At 42.5% G+C, this 16,664-nt stretch overlaps 1 long non-coding RNA gene across 4 annotated transcripts; it reads right to left on the bottom strand.

Annotated features, from left to right (window-relative positions):
• Positions 1 to 3,505: 3,505 nt before the first annotated feature.
• Positions 3,506 to 8,745, bottom strand: LOC131701888 (uncharacterized). Of its 4 annotated transcripts, none has more exons than XR_009309134.1 (7): positions 8,670 to 8,745; positions 7,459 to 8,508; positions 6,556 to 6,810; positions 5,885 to 6,013; positions 5,225 to 5,365; positions 4,760 to 4,902; positions 3,506 to 4,310 (listed from the first exon to the last, which is right to left on the bottom strand). It is a non-coding gene; the product is annotated as an uncharacterized LOC131701888 (long non-coding RNA). The 4 variants fall into 4 exon arrangements; XR_009309132.1 differs by having other exon boundaries at positions 7,459 to 7,638; positions 8,401 to 8,737; XR_009309133.1 differs by having other exon boundaries at positions 7,459 to 8,505; positions 8,670 to 8,726.
• Between the last annotated feature and the right edge of the window lie 7,919 nt (positions 8,746 to 16,664).

The raw sequence follows: 16,664 nt of genomic DNA, 5'->3' as shown, positions 1-16,664 counted from the left end.
CGGGTAGAGTATTAATAACCAAGTCTATACTGTTCCCCATCCTCTCTTATGTAGGAAAAATCTTTCCCCCAGACAGGACCACCAAAAAAGTGGTGGACCGCATTATCCACCGCTTTATCTGGGGCAGCAAGATGGAGAGGGTAAAGCGAGCCACTCTGAGTAAAGCCGACAAGAAGGGAGGTAAGGGGGTCCCGGACGTTGTGCAGCTCACCCGAGTGCAGGGGCTCACGCAAACTATCAAGAACATCCAGGCCCTGGACAGGAAGGTATGTTACATGAATCGTTTCTATTTTGCCACCTGTCTCAGGGCCTTGGGCCTCTGCACTATTGATAACACCGTGCCGTACTCCTGGGACCCCCCATTGTATTATAGAACCTTAAGGGACACTATATATAAATTGGGCTTAGATAAAGCAAAATTGGCCTCCTGGGAATACAAGGCTGTAACTAAATATCTTGCCGGTTCCCAGGAAATTGAAAAAGTAGCTACTTTCTCCCTCACCCAAAGCCAAAAAATCTGGGAGAATGTGTCTCACAGCTGCCTCAGTAATGTCCAGAAGGATATAGCATGGAACACCGTCCACAGTGCACTCCCCACTCGAGCGTTCATGTTCAGGAGGGGACTAGCCCAAGTAGAAACATGCCCCTATGCAAAGTGCCGCAAGAGAGAAACACCAGCCCATATCTTCTGGGAGTGTGATGTGGCTGGCAGTGTCTGGCTCTCTGTCTCTGTCTTCCTAAACAGGTTTGCTGACACGGCCAAGATGACCGCTGAGACTGTGCTCTATGGGCCTGCGGGAGGAATCACTACCAGCACAGCTAAGTGCGTTTGGCGTGTCATCAATGTTGTCAAGCAGATCCTGTGGGAAGGCCGTAACGTCTGTGTCTATCACAAGCAGGAGCTAGACACTATCACCACGACCAGAAGGGCACAAACTCTTATCAAGGACTTTGTAATTCTGGACATCCGGACCCTCGGGAAGGACAAGGCCTGCGCGGAGTGGAGGATCGCCGGACTTCAGGACGTGAAGATGGAATAAAGGAAAAAACTGGAACCGCTAGCTCCTAGGAGCGGGACTACGGGGCACCGCTAAGCCTTTTATTTATTTTGTCATGCCAGCATTCCGCCCTTTTTAGCTGGCATGACCGTTTTTGAACGGTGCCCTGGTTTTATGTAGTCTTTTTGTTTCAGTTTTATGGATTTTGATTTGATTTATTTTGAATGTTTTATTTGATTTTTGTTTTGTTTTGTTTTATGTATCTAAAAGATTTTTAATGTTAACTATTAAAAGTTACATTTTAAGTGTTTTAAAATTTTAGAATTTTAACTCACTGTTTTATACACTGTCCCTTTTCCCCTGTCCCTGTTTTAGATCTAGTTTTATGTTCACTTTTGAACCTTTTTAGAGAGCACTCCCCGGCCCTCACAAGCACTGGTTTTTTATAGATGGTTCTTTTTTTCCAGTCACTTTTAAAACAGCACAGGTTTTTTTCATGTTGATTTTAATCTGTGTCTGTTTTAACCATGTACAAAGCACAATTGTCTTGGTGTTTTTAAATGTATTTTAAATGCTTTTAAAACAAAATGTATGTCTGTATGCATGAATGTCATCTTTAAAAGAAATGTAAAATGAATGAAAAAACGAATGGGTGTAAATGTAAAAAAATGTAAAATCTCAATAAAAGAGTATTTTACTAAAGATTTCCGTGGAGAGGAACATTTATGAGTTTCAACTAATTTTTTGATGCCCTGCTTTGGCGGGGCTTCCTTTTGTTGTGTAATAATAGAATTGCAGTATGTACTGCTAGTACGGTAAATGGGCGCTGTTGTTCATACCAGTACCAGTGTTATACACGGTCACTGTTTTCCCGCTCCCTTTGGTTTAGTTTTCAGCTCAATACATTAAGTTTAAGCACAGATCTGCACAACAGCGCCATGTTGCGACGGCAGCAGTATTACATCTGTAGTGGTTTCTCAAAGAGCCAGCTGCCCTTACATTTATATTTTAATATATATTTTTTTACTGATGATGAAACTCTTTAATATGCTTAGGGTCTCTCTGTTTGTCAATAACCCAGGTTATTGTTTCGGAGGGACTCGAACATGGTCAAAAGAAAAATACACACACACACTCTTTTTCTTTTCTATGTAAACTAGGGCACAACAGATGCCTTTTTAGGGGGTGGGCTATTTTTGACGGATATCCGGTTAATGTCGAAAAAGGGGGCGGGACATAATGGTCATAAATCACTCAAAAAGGTGTGGGGAAAGGGGCGTGGCTTAAGGGTCATAAATCACTCAACAGAATGGGGAAAGGTGCAGGCTTAAATGTCATAAATCATTCAAGGGTGTGGGAAAAGGGGCAGGCCCTAAGGATCATAAACCATTAAAAAGGCGTGGAAAGGGGTGGGGCTTATGGTCATAAATCAATCAATAGGTGCGGGGCTTGGGTTATAAATCAATCAAAAGATGTAAAGGGACGGAACGTAGGGTCATACATCTATCAAAAGGGACGGGGCTTAGAAAGTGACATTCGCTGTATCGCCTTTACTATAATAAATATTCCAGGCAATTTAAAAAAAAGCAACGGCCGAGCTCTGTCTTTAGAAAAAGCACTGAAATGTCCCTTACACAATTGTTTAAATTATAGATGCCCACTTAACTGAGAATTTTTCCCAATTGCTTTTTACATTTAATTTTCGTCTTTTGACATTTCTGCTTCACGTTTTAGTTCTCCTTTATGGAGGATATTCCATGCCCAAATTAAAAATAAATAAATACATAAATAAATATATAAATGGAAATGTATTTATTTATTTGTTGATTTTTGTATTTCAACATTTATTCATTTATTATTTGTTTATATATTTATTTATTCATTGACTTATTTCACTATTGCCACTTTGCTTTTCACACGTACATTTTTGCTACGACAGTTCCTTTTCTGCTACTTGCATTTCACTGTGCGCTTTCGCTTTTACATTTCTGCCACTGCATTTCCTTTTCGACTGCTTTTTACATTTCATTACGCACGCGTCAAAGCGAGTGGGCGGTATCATTTTTTTGAATGTTTGAATCAGATCGCCGCGTAGTCTTCTTTGTTCAAGACTGAATAGATTCAATTATTTTAGCCTGTCTGCATACGACATGCCCTTTAAACCCGGGATAATTCTGGTTGCTCTTCTTTGCACTCTTTCTAGAGCAGCAATATCCTTTTTGTAACAAGGTGACCAGAACTGAACACAATATTCTAGGTGAGGTCTTACCAATGCATTGTAAAGTTTTAACATTACTTCCCGTGTCTCTCTCTTGTATCCACCCCTCCTTTTTAGCCCGAATCGCAAGTACTAATACCTCACAATATTACCAAGGTAATTGGTAAACAAGGTGGTTGTTTTTTCAACAGTTCCTGTAATTTGTTAGTGTGACAGGTAAAACAAATTGGGTGAGAAATGGACGTAACATTGGCAAAAAAAATTAATTATAAAGAAACAGACATCCAAATTTGACGATTGTTTTTATTGTTTGGGACAGCTGTATTTTTTGTCACTGAGTCTGCATAGCACTGACTTTGTTAAATAAATGACAATAGTACCTGTGCTTATGTTGATATTTAACAGATGTTTTCACAAACATAAGCAAGTATTTTAAAAGAAAAAAAAAAGTGTTGTTCCCCCCCCCCCCCCAAAAAAAGAAACATTTTGAGAATCAGTGCATTATTTATTGTAATCAAAATAATAAAATGGCCTAATAAAATTGCCAGTCGTTCATTTGAATTTCTTTCTTAGTACATTTAGTATTTACATAATTGTATTATTACTTGTACTGTGATTCCTGAAATGTATTTTTGTTTACAACTGTAAGTCGCCCTGGATAATGGCATCTGCTAAGAAATAAATAATAATAATAATAATAATAATAATAATAATAATAATAATAATAATAATAATAATAATATAGCAGAACATTAACCTGGATGTTTTTTTTTTTACTTTGTCATGTTATATTTCTAGTTGTCAAATCAATTATGTTGTATATTTTAATTGGCCCCTGAAGGAGTTCAAACAGATTTCTCATGGCGGAATTCTAAATTAGACAAGTCCAAAGCCGGTGTCCACAGTATGTATACAGGAAAGAAGATCCTCCTCAAATGATGAGTAGTGAAAGTCGTGTCTGGGTAATTTAATGGTTTCGAAGCAGGTGGATGCTTTGGGCAGTTTGGTATCTGTGACCTCAACAGACAGCTCCTTCGGGAGGACCTCCCATCCAACCCAGAATCTGAGGAGATCAATCAGCACTCTTGGTGATGCTACAAAAGTGAAAAATAAATAAATGCCTCTTTTCAAATTTCACAGGGTCTTGAGTACTGTCAAGTCAGCTTTTTGAAAAGTAACAAATATTTTTACTTTTGTTGATTATAATGTGCTACGTATTATCTACCTATGTACATATAATACTTGCATATAAAAGACATGAAGGCTGTATTTGTGCTCTGAGTCGTAAAAAAAAAAATCATACTAGCACAGTAGTGACATCAAAATGTTATTCGTCTACAAGATTATTCTTATTCATTACATTCCCTTTCATTGTGAACATTAGCTTATGTATTCTTTGTATAGAATATTACATATGAAGTGGTGGCAAATGCTGTTTTGAGTGATGAAGAATAAGAAGTTGTCCCTTCTCGTATAAGGTAAGAATGAGTTGGGTGGTTAAAATAAAATTATACACGGCGATGATTAATAGATTAAATTATACCGTTTCAATGAATGTCCTGAAGAAGCCTGTGATACGGCATTTAGGCTCAAGAGAACAGTCATCATCATCATCATCATCATCATCATCATCATCATCATCTTCCGCCACATTCAGTGTGGCCAGGTGATTCTTTCAAGGATCATCTTGAGGAAAAAAAGAATGAATAGATAAATGAATGAACGACAGGTGATCTCTTGCTGAACCTTATTGGCCATTTTTGTTCAATTCCAATATTGAAATTGCTCAATAACAAGCTTCATCTCAAAGCTCTATACAAGCTGGGTTTTATGTTGTAGACCAAAACATACTAGTATATGAGCTTCACAGTTACACCAAAAAATATATAAACTTCAGAATTAGAAATATAACTAGCAAATCACATTATCAAAACACTGAAACAGTAACACACTGCCACAGGCATTCAAAACTTAATTAGGGAACAACATGTAATAAAATGTAACACACCTGGGGGGTGTATAGTGTGTCAGAGGCCCTTGGAAACATCAGTGGAATAATATCACTTCTTTCCTTCAGGAGAGGCCAGACCAATGTCTCTTTCAGTCCTTTCCTCAGCTGTTTAACCTGTCGAGTTGTTCTTACAATAACCTACCACAAATAAGAAGAATGTAGCATAGAGTAAAAAGCAAACTAAAGAATGTACCCAATTTAAAATGCATAACTGTAGGTCAGGGGTGGTCAAACAGCCCTGTGGACTCCCATCCCCAGCCGGCAAAGGAACAACAGGATCGAACCAGCAACCTCAGAGTCGTAAAGCGCACCGTGCATTCCTAGTGGAGGCCTTTACCGAATGCGCCACTCAGGAACCCAATCCAGCGGATTTTATAGGTCACTTTTCATTATCAATGTCTAAAACACATGGAAGAATTTAATGTGACGAATTAAGCAGGTGAATTTGTTAAATGAAGTCCTTTAGTGATCGTTTCAATTAAAAATTCCCTCAAGACCTCAATCACAACAGTTTCCCTTTTATTGAACACATTTGCTGAATAGGGGCTCTCCATGACTGGGTTTGGCCACCCCTGCTGTAGGTTATCAATTAATTACAAAACTAACCAGTACAATGAGTAAACCTAACATGGATATGCACGAAACAAACCTACTTACAGCGTGAAGGAGGAGTTTGTCCATTAGCCAATGCCGATTTTCTTCTGCCATCCCTGGAAGATCCCAGCTTAATGCCAATTGCAGTATTATGCTTGTGTCTTCTTCACTGAGAACTGCTTTGGACTCCTTCTACAATAAAAACAAATACACACACCTTCAGTAACCACCCATCTTATGGAAAACAATACAAAGCACAGTAATGCAGATATTTCAACACTGTTCATATTCAAAGTAAGAAATGTATTAATATAAACGTATGCATTTACATATATGCAGATATCACAGAAATCAACCTGTCACACTCAATATTAGTTAATTATTAATGCATTAGATCATACGTCATTAGTTCCTTAGCTAATGCAACCCTTAGAATAGCTTGACTTTATTTTAATGTCATGAAAGACACTTGTATTAGTTGTTTAAGCCCAGAAAACTTAATCAGGCTTAGCTCCACATTCCATTCTTAGTTGTTCACATGGAACGGAGATCATCCCACTCTACATCAGTGATTTACACTTCAGTACATTTCAGTCTCCAGCCTACAACCTTGAATTTGGGACAATTCTGTTCAAAAGAGTGCTTGTTAGTAATTTTCAGAGGCACAGAAAATGAGAGAATACAGAACAGACAATAAAAGTTTCAGCCATTGAAATTATGCATACATTACTTACTAATTTGACAGTTTCGTGAACATCAATATCAGGACAATCGTGACTCTCCAGATTGGCGGTTTCTGGTGCACCTCCAAGCAACACATGGATAATTGCGGGACTCAATCCAGCTAAGCTTGGACCACTGTGCAGGAAAGAATGTCCAATCATTCGCCCAGCAACGTGAAACATGTCACTCTCGAGAAGGAACTCAGATGTGGAGGGAATTAAATGGTCAGGTTCTCCTTCAAACATTAAAAGTTCTGTCAGTGATTTCTAAGGAGGGAAGAAATCAAACATAAACAAGAATCAAATCACATTTTATTTTCTGCAAAAAATTGAACTCTGACGATGACAAAACATGCACTGCTCACTAAGTTCATACTGTCTAGGCGTTATTTCCACAATTGTAAACATTAAAGCACAGTGTGTAGATGCAAGACTAAACAATAATGGAAACAAACAATGATTTCTGTAGTACTCTTAGAATAAATAACCTGAACAGTGATGTCCTTGGCCAGTTAATTAACTAAAACCATTGCGCATGGGATGCCTCCACTATACAGTCTATCCTTATTCTGTTAGATTGGTGATGTATAAAAAGTAAAAATATGACCGATAAAGCATATAGATTTTTTCCACAAGCACGTGACGAATATTACAAATACATTGTGATCTGTAATATTCTTGAGCAAATTAATATAAACTGACATTTCTAAATAACATCATTTAAAAACCCTGTTTTATAGAAAGCAAGTTACGATGAAAACCAAACTGAAGCTTTGATATAATTGTGGAGAAAAAGAACCTGTTCACTCCTTCACCCACAGCTGCATCGCCGATGGAAAACTCAGAACATTAAAATATGAAACCATGATTAAAATCTTAAAAATAAAGAGAGTGAGTAAAATTCCATTCAAATACCTTCAAGTGTGCATTTTAAAGGACAGGCCCATTCTACTTTGGACATTTTATAAAATGACAAAATGTCCCTCTCTCTATTCTCCATGCTGTCTCGCAAATCCATTCTTAGATGGAGTGGTTTAGCAGTTCCATGCTGCTTCAATACAGCCTCCCTGAACAAATTTGCCATGATTTCACATTCTGAAAAGAAATAAAACATACCCATTGAAAAACAGAAAGGTGTCAGCTTATTTCATTCAACACATAAAATTAATTCAAATAATTTAATTCACAAACCGTCCTCAGTCTCTCTGCTGTCAACGAAGACTGCCCTGTCTACTCCTGCATCCCTATTGCTGTCTATTATTTCACTTGGTCTATCCGGAATACACTCCTGTAGCAGCTCATCAGAATTCAGCAGCACACAAGTTACTGTTGCAGTGGGCACCTCTGAACTCTGAGTCTCACCTACTCCTTCCACTACACTACTGTCTGTGCTCTGAAATGAAGGCCTTGAAGACAATACATTTTAAACCATAAGTTTCACATGAAGTAATTAACTAAGAAGACACAGCAAAACAAAGACAATTAAGGACAAATGATCACAAGCATATGCAGGACCAACACATTGTCAGATCACTGTGAGAATGTTCATCAAAAAGTTCCTTTGGTATATGACAACAGGTAATAAGAACTTGACATATGTATCCATGAAGTGCAGCAAAACAATGATTATAACCACGACTTAAATTATATTACATCAAAACACAGCCAATCAGCTTTTATTCATTTTGAAAACATTTAACGAGACCAATACATTTATTTTTGTAAGACTACATTAGCATAAACATTTCCTGAAAACCACTATACGCATATTTCATCATTTTACTGCAAATAAACCTTTCAAAATAGTTAATGTACTGTATTTAACAATGACCAATTACATTAACAAAAACACTATACCTGCTGCTACAGCCGTCACTGTGACTTTATTTCTGAGAAGGAAAAGTCTTTCTCACAAAAGAGGCACTTCATCAGGGGCCCAGTGGATAAGGACAGCCCAGGAACCTACTAAATGAATTGCAGCAGACACGTCATTCACTGCAAATGCAATGTTACACTACAGCTGAATGAACATGTGGAACCCTGAAAACCCACCAAAGAAGATGGATGAATAATAAGAATTTACCAGCACTAAGAAACAATCAAAGAAAAAAACAATAAGCTCTTACCTGATCCATATTAAGACCTCTTTGTAGCGGCCTTACATAGATAATGACAGAGCCAAATTTGGGTTTCTGGGTCCCTGTCACAAAGACGGCCGGAGTGGGTGGCGTTAGACCAGAAACAGGGAGTAAACAGACAGAGAGATGGGGTTTTGGTGAGGCTGAACGCGTGATCGCATTCAGCATTTAATAAACAGAACAGAAAATAAAAGGTTTGAACAATGGAATACAAAACACAGGACACGGCACTTGTAGCCAAAATAAAAAGACAGACAAAACGGACTACACAGACAAACAAACACGGTGAGCAGATACTCTAACTATTATTATTATTATTATTATTACTATTCTCTTTACCTCCGTCTCCAATCCCGTTCTCCACTCACCGAACACCAACCCCCACTGAGTGAAAATGTGCATCTATATATACTGTTGTGCTGGGATTCAATTACTAATTAATTATTCACTTGAATCCCAGCACGTGAATTAATTCTGTGCAACCCCGTGCTCACATATTACATTTAACCAGCACGTGAAGTGATTTGTGCTCTCCTCGTGCCTAAATACAAATCTACACTTTAAATACACGTGAAACACAGACCCGTTTATATCCCGTGTACCAATCTATACACCAACATTAACATACGCACGCATACATACATACACAGAACACACAAATGCACACAGGGGCGGGGCACTTTGCCACATATACCCCCCCTTGTGCGCAGCACACATGGCCTCAACGGCCACCTCCCCCCTTAAATACCCAGCAGTCCAGGCCAAAGTCTCGGGCTGGGAAGGGAGGCTTCAGTGGGCCCATGGCTGGCCATGCTGTCAGCACCCCTGCCGGTAGTGGCACGGCTGACAGCCTGTTGGTCCCGTCCTGCAGCGAAAAAGCTGCGGGGGCAGGTGGTCCCCCGACCTCCCCCTTCTTCGTAGCCGGCAGCTCCCTCCTGTGGGGCTCCGGCCACAAGAACTCCTGCAGCGAAACTGCTGCTGGGGTTGGTGGTCTCCAGACCTCCTCCCCCTTCTTCGTGGCCGACAGCTCCCCTTTCTGGGGCTCCGGCCACCGTACTCCCTGCGGAGGTACGGGCAGCAGAGGCAGCTCCTGCTCCTCTGCTCCGGGCGGAGGCAGAGGCAGCTCCAGCTCCTCTGCTCCTGGCGGTGGTGGAGGCAGAGGTAGCTCCAGCTCCTCTGCTCCTGGCGGTGGTGGAGGCAGAGGTAGCTCCAGCTCCTCTGCTCCTGGCGGTGGTGGAGGCAGAGGTAGCTCCAGCTCCTCTGCTCCTGGCGGTGGTGGAGGCAGAGGTAGCTCCAGCTCCTCTGCTCCTGGCGGTGGTGGAGGCAGAGGTAGCTCCAGCTCCTCTGCTCCTGGAGGTGGTGGAGGCAGAGGCAGCTCCAGCTCCTCTGCTCCTGGCGGTGGTGGAGGCAGAGGCAGCTCCAGCTCCTCTGCTCCTTGCGGTGGTGGTGGCGGAGGCAGAGGCAGCTCCTGCTCCTCTGCTCCTTGTGGTGGTGGTGGCGGAGGCAGAGGCAGCTCCTGCTCCTCTGCTCCTGGCGGTGCTGGCTCCCTCTGCTGTGGCGGCTGGGCATGTGCGCGCCGTGCTGCCTTCAGCAGCATAGCGAGAGGCTGCTGGGGGACACCAGCATCCTGCCCTTCTCCCCCCCAAAAATTTTCAGGGGGTTGAGCCTGTAACCCCTCCCCTTCCGGCTCTTGGGGCTGAACCAGCAGGCATTTTCCCTCTGCTGGTGGCTTGGGTCCCAGGGCTGTGGAAGCCCCGACTTGCCTCCCTTTGGGCTGTGGACGCACCGACTCCTCCCTTTTGGGCTGTGGACGCACCGACTCCTCCCTTTTGGGCTGTGGACGCACCGACTCCCCCCACTCAGGCGTAGGATGTTCGGGCTCCTCCCACTCAGGCGTAGGACGTTCGGGCTCCTCCCACTCAGGCGTAGGACGTTCGGGCTCCTCCCACTCAGGCGTAGGACGTTCGGGCTCCTCCCACTCAGGCGTAGGACGTTCGGGCTCCTCCCACTCAGGCGTAGGACGTTCAGGCTCCTCCCGCTTGGGCTGTGGACGCTCAGGCTCCTCCCGCTTGGGCTGTGGACGCTCAGGCTCCTCCCATTTGGGCTGTGGACGCTCAGGCTCCTCCCATTTGGGCTGTGGAGGCAAAACCAGCAGGCATTCACCCTCTGCTGGTGGAGATGGGGACAGCAGGTACTCACCCTCTGCTGGTGGATATGGGGACAGCAGGCATTCACCCTCTGCTGGTGGGCCTGCTACCTGGGCTGCTGTTCCTTTTATCGTTGCCTCCAGGTAGCTGAGGAGAAACTCCACACCTTCCTCCAAGGTGTTTGGGGTGTGTTCCTCCTGATAGGCCTCCCATCTCTCACTGTCCATCATCCACAGGGCCCGGACGATTATGGGCAGAGACTGGGCCTCCAGCCCAGCATTCTCTAGGAACCAGCCCCGCAGTTTGATGGCGTCTTCTGCCATTGACCTTTTTTTTTTTTTTTTTTTTTTTTTTTTTTCCAGACCCCTCCTGGTCTGACGCTTGGAGGCGCGGCTATCCCACGATGACACCACGTGTCACAAAGACGGCCGGAGTGGGTGGCGTCAGACCAGAAACAGGGAGTAAACAGACAGAGAGATGGGGTTTTGGTGAGGCTGAACGCGTGATCGCGTTCAGCATTTAATAAACAGAACAGAAAATAAAAGGTTTGAACAATGGAATACAAAACACAGGACACGGCACTTGTAGCCAAAATAAAAAGACAGACAAAACGGACTACACAGACAAACAAACACGGTGAGCAGATACTCTAACTATTATTATTATTATTATTATTACTATTCTCTTTACCTCCGTCTCCAATCCCGTTCTCCACTCACCGAACACCAACCCCCACTGAGTGAAAATGTGCATCTATATATACTGTTGTGCTGGGATTCAATTACTAATTAATTATTCACTTGAATCCCAGCACGTGAATTAATTCTGTGCAACCCCGTGCTCACATATTACATTTAACCAGCACGTGAAGTGATTTGTGCTCTCCTCGTGCCTAAATACAAATCTACACTTTAAATACACGTGAAACACAGACCCGTTTATATCCCGTGTACCAATCTATACACCAACATTAACATACGCACGCATACATACATACACAGAACACACAAATGCACACAGGGGCGGGGCACTTTGCCACAGTCCCTTAAATATTTTGCTGAGTACCCCTCATTAGGGCAAGGAATAACAGCCAAGATCTGGCTTCTCATAGATCCTGAAATCTTCATTAGTTAAAATCCACCACCCTCACTCAGTGTGGGATAAGATTCGAATAACTGTCTTCTGAATCCTTCACAACTGCTGTCACAACCTTGACATAAAACAGAACACAAATGTAATAAATGTGAATCTAGCGAACATCTTAAACACTGATACACAACCTTGTATTTTGCTGCTACTAAAGCAGCATAGGTGTTTTATTGGTTTTATTTTTTTATAGCATCTGTAAGCAAAACACAAAGCCGAACGGATCACTAACTGCAAAACAATCCCAAACTAAATTCCAGACATTTGCTTAGGAGTAGCATCTAAAAGGATTTTGGGAGCTTTATGATAGTAATAGTGGTTGATGACATTTCAGTAGCATAGAACAGTGGTTTAATAAAAAGTCTAAAACATCGAAGGTACAGGTTACACCGCATTAAGCTCTACATCGCGTTTTTTTTTTTGTTATAGAGCTTCTCGGTCCGTGTACATTCCGGCCAATCGTTTTTGCATTCTAAATCGGAAATCGGAAAGCCAGAAAACGACTCGTTTTTCTATTTCAGTTTTTCATAAAAACAAAAATCGACCCGTTTTTCATTTTCCAATTTCTGAGTTTAAAATACAAAAACTGATTCAGACTTGTTTTCCCATTTTTCATATTGCTTTTAGTAACGAAGTATTCGAAATGGAATAATCTAATACAAAAATCATGCACAATGCAAAAGTGCAAAAAATGGAGGAAGACGAAAAGTGTACTCGCTTCTTCTTCCAGAAAACGAGGGAGAAGCGGCACTTGATGTCCTCCATGCTCGACAGCAGGGGGAGGATAGTAGAGGATAGTGAGGGAGTGAAAAAAGTGGTAGAGAACTTCTACAGGGACCTGTATAACATCAAAGCTACAGATGACACCCTGATGGAGTGGTTCCTGAGCCAGTTGGAGCCTGACTCAGTGCGGGACGACGAGGAGGAGGAGAAAGACCCAGAACTCACGCTGGAGGAGCTCACCCAGGCGGTTAAGACCATGAACACCGGTAAGACGCCAGGTCCAGATGGCATCCCGGGTGAGTATTACCATCTTTTTTGGGACACGCTAAAAGTCCATTTAGCGGAGGTCTACAGAGCGGTCTACAGGGAGAAGCGGTTGGGCCCTTCTATGCGGGAGAGTGTAATTACTCTCCTTCATAAGAAAGGGGAAGTTAAAGATCTACGGAATTGGCGCCCAATCAGCCTCCTTTGCGTGGATTACAAGATACTAGCCAAAGCTCTGATGCTCCGGCTACAAGTACACCTCCCTTTGGTCATTGGCCCCGACCAGGCTTGTGGCGTCCCAGGGAGGTCCATCACGGATATTTTAATGTTAACAAGGGACATTCTGGCTTATTCTAGAGAACGGAACCATCCCCTCTGCCTGTTCAACCTTGACCAGGAGAAGGCGTTCGATAGGGTAAGCCATGAATATATGTACAAAGTGATGGACCAGATGAAATTCGCTCCTGGACTTAGGGAGTGGGTTAAAACCATCTATACAAACATTAGTACCCGAGTCTTGGTGAACAGGCACCTGACTGATAAAATATCTATCCAGTCAGGGGTCAGACAGGGTTGCCCACTATCCCCACTGCTATATGTCGTGTGCATTGAACCCCTCCTGCAGGCAATTCGTAGGGATACCAATATAACTGGTTTCCAGCTGCCTGGATCCAACGGGGTCCAGGTCAAAACAACAGCATATATGGACGATGTGTCACTCATTTGCACCAACACATCGTCGGTACCTCGGATTAGTAATATCCTTGAGAAGTACTGCACGGCGACCGGGGCAGTGATTAATAAGTCCAAGAGCGAAGTCTACGTGTCTAAAAATTGGCAGGTAGATAGGGAACTGTCGGACATGTACCCTGTCAAAAAGGACAAAATCAAGATTCTGGGCCTCATTTTCGAGAACAATAGCTCGGGGGCCCAGAGCTGGACGGCGGCCATTAACCAGGTCCGTAAAAAGATTGGCGGATGGAGCACAAGATCCTTAACAATGACGGGTAGAGTATTAATAACCAAGTCTATACTGTTCCCCATCCTCTCTTATGTAGGAAAAATCTTTCCCCCAGACAGGACCACCAAAAAAGTGGTGGACCGCATTATCCACCGCTTTATCTGGGGCAGCAAGATGGAGAGGGTAAAACGAGCCACCCTGAGTAAAGCCGACAAGAAGGGAGGTAAGGGGGTCCCGGACGTTGTGCAGCTCACCCGAGTGCAGGGGCTCACGCAAACTATCAAGAACATCCAGGCCCTGGACAGGAAGGTATGTTACATGAATCGTTTCTATTTTGCCACCTGTCTCAGGGCCTTGGGCCTCTGCACTATTGATAACACCGTGCCGTACTCCTGGGACCCCCCATTGTATTATAGAACCTTAAGGGACACTATATATAAATTGGGCTTAGATAAAGCAAAATTGGCCTCCTGGGAATACAAGGCTGTAACTAAATATCTTGCCGGTTCCCAGGAAATTGAAAAAGTAGCTACTTTCTCCCTCACCCAAAGCCAAAAAATCTGGGAGAATGTGTCTCACAGCTGCCTCAGTAATGTCCAGAAGGATATAGCATGGAACACCGTCCACAGTGCACTCCCCACTCGAGCGTTCATGTTCAGGAGGGGACTAGCCCAAGTAGAAACATGCCCCTATGCAAAGTGCCGCAAGAGAGAAACACCAGCCCATATCTTCTGGGAGTGTGATGTGGCTGGCAGTGTCTGGCTCTCTGTCTCTGTCTTCCTAAACAGGTTTGCTGACACGGCCAAGATGACCGCTGAGACTGTGCTCTATGGGCCTGCGGGAGGAATCACTACCAGCACAGCTAAGTGCGTTTGGCGTGTCATCAATGTTGTCAAGCAGATCCTGTGGGAAGGCCGTAACGTCTGTGTCTATCACAAGCAGGAGCTAGACACTATCACCACGACCAGAAGGGCACAAACTCTTATCAAGGACTTTGTAATTCTGGACATCCGGACCCTCGGGAAGGACAAGGCCTGCGCGGAGTGGAGGATCGCCGGACTTCAGGACGTGAAGATGGAATAAAGGAAAAAACTGGAACCGCTAGCTCCTAGGAGCGGGACTACGGGGCACCGCTAAGCCTTTTATTTATTTTGTCATGCCAGCATTCCGCCCTTTTCAGCTGGCATGACCGTTTTTCAACGGTGCCCTGGTTTTATGTAGTCTTTTTGTTTCAGTTTTATGGACTTTTATTTGATTTACGTTGAATGTTTTATTTGATTTTGTTTTGTTTTATGTATCTTTAAGATTTTTAATGTAAACTATTAAAAGTTACATTTTAAGTGTTTTAAAATTTTAGAATTTTAACTCACTGTTTTATACACTGTCCCTTTTCCCCTGTCCCTGTTTTAGATCTAGTTTTATGTTCACTTTTGAACCTTTTTAGAGAGCACTCCCTGGCCCTCACAAGCACTGGTTTTTTATAGATGGTTCTTTTTTTCCAGTCACTTTTAAAACAGCACAGGTTTTTTTCATGTTGATTTTAATCTGTGTCTGTTTTAACCATGTACAAAGCACAATTGTCTTGGTGTTTTTAAATGTGTTTTAAATGCTTTTAAAACAAAATGTATGTCTGTATGCATGAATGTCATCTTTAAAAGAAATGTAAAATGAATGAAAAAACGAATGGGTGTAAATGTAAAAAATGTAAAATCTCAATAAAAGAGTATTTTACTAAAGATTTCCGTGGAGAGGAACATTTATGAGTTTCAACTAATTTTTTGATGCCCTGCTTTGGCGGGGCTTCCTTTTGTTGTGTAATAATAGAATTGCAGTATGTACTGTTAGTACGGTAAATGGGCGCTGTTGTTCATACCAGTACCAGTGTTATACACGGTCACTGTTTTCCCGCTCCCTTTGGTTTAGTTTTCAGCTCAATACATTAAGTTTAAGCACAGATCTGCACAACAGCGCCATGTTGCGACGGCAGCAGTATTACATCCGTAGTGGTTTCTCAAAGAGCCAGCTGCCCTTACATTTATATTTTAATATATATTTTTTTACTGATGATGAAACTCTTTAATATGCTTAGGGTCTCTCTGTTTGTCAATAACCCAGGTTATTGTTTCGGAGGGACTCGAACATGGTCAAAAGAAAAATACACACACACACTCTTTTTCTTTTCTATGTAAACTAGGGCACAACAGATGCCTTTTTAGGGGGTGGGCTATTTTTGACGGATATCCGGTTAATGTCGAAAAAGGGGGCGGGACATAATGGTCATAAATCACTCAAAAAGGTGTGGGGAAAGGGGCGTGGCTTAAGGGTCATAAATCACTCAACAGAATGGGGAAAGGTGCAGGCTTAAATGGCATAAATCATTCAAGGGTGTGGGAAAAGGGGCAGGCCCTAAGGATCATAAACCATTAAAAAGGCGTGGAAAGGGGTGGGGCTTATGGTCATAAATCAATCAATAGGTGCAGGGCTTGGGTTATAAATCAATCAAAAGATGTAAAGGGACGGAACGTAGGGTCATACATCTATCAAAAGGGACGGGGCTTAGAAAGTGACATTCGCTGTATCGCCTTTACTATAATAAATATTCCAGGCAATTTAAAAAAAAGCAACGGCCGAGCTCTGTCTTTAGAAAAAGCACTGAAATGTCCCTTACACAATTGTTTAAATTATAGATGCCCACTTAACTGAGAATTTTTCCCAATTGCTTTTTACATTTAATTTTCGTCT

The sequence above is a fragment of the Acipenser ruthenus genome, chromosome 27, assembly GCF_902713425.1.
Source record: "Acipenser ruthenus chromosome 27, fAciRut3.2 maternal haplotype, whole genome shotgun sequence".
NCBI classification, from domain to species: Eukaryota; Metazoa; Chordata; class Actinopteri; order Acipenseriformes; family Acipenseridae; genus Acipenser; species Acipenser ruthenus.
The sequence above is the reverse complement of the archived record's forward strand: the minus strand, read 5'-3'. Positions and strand labels throughout refer to the sequence as shown.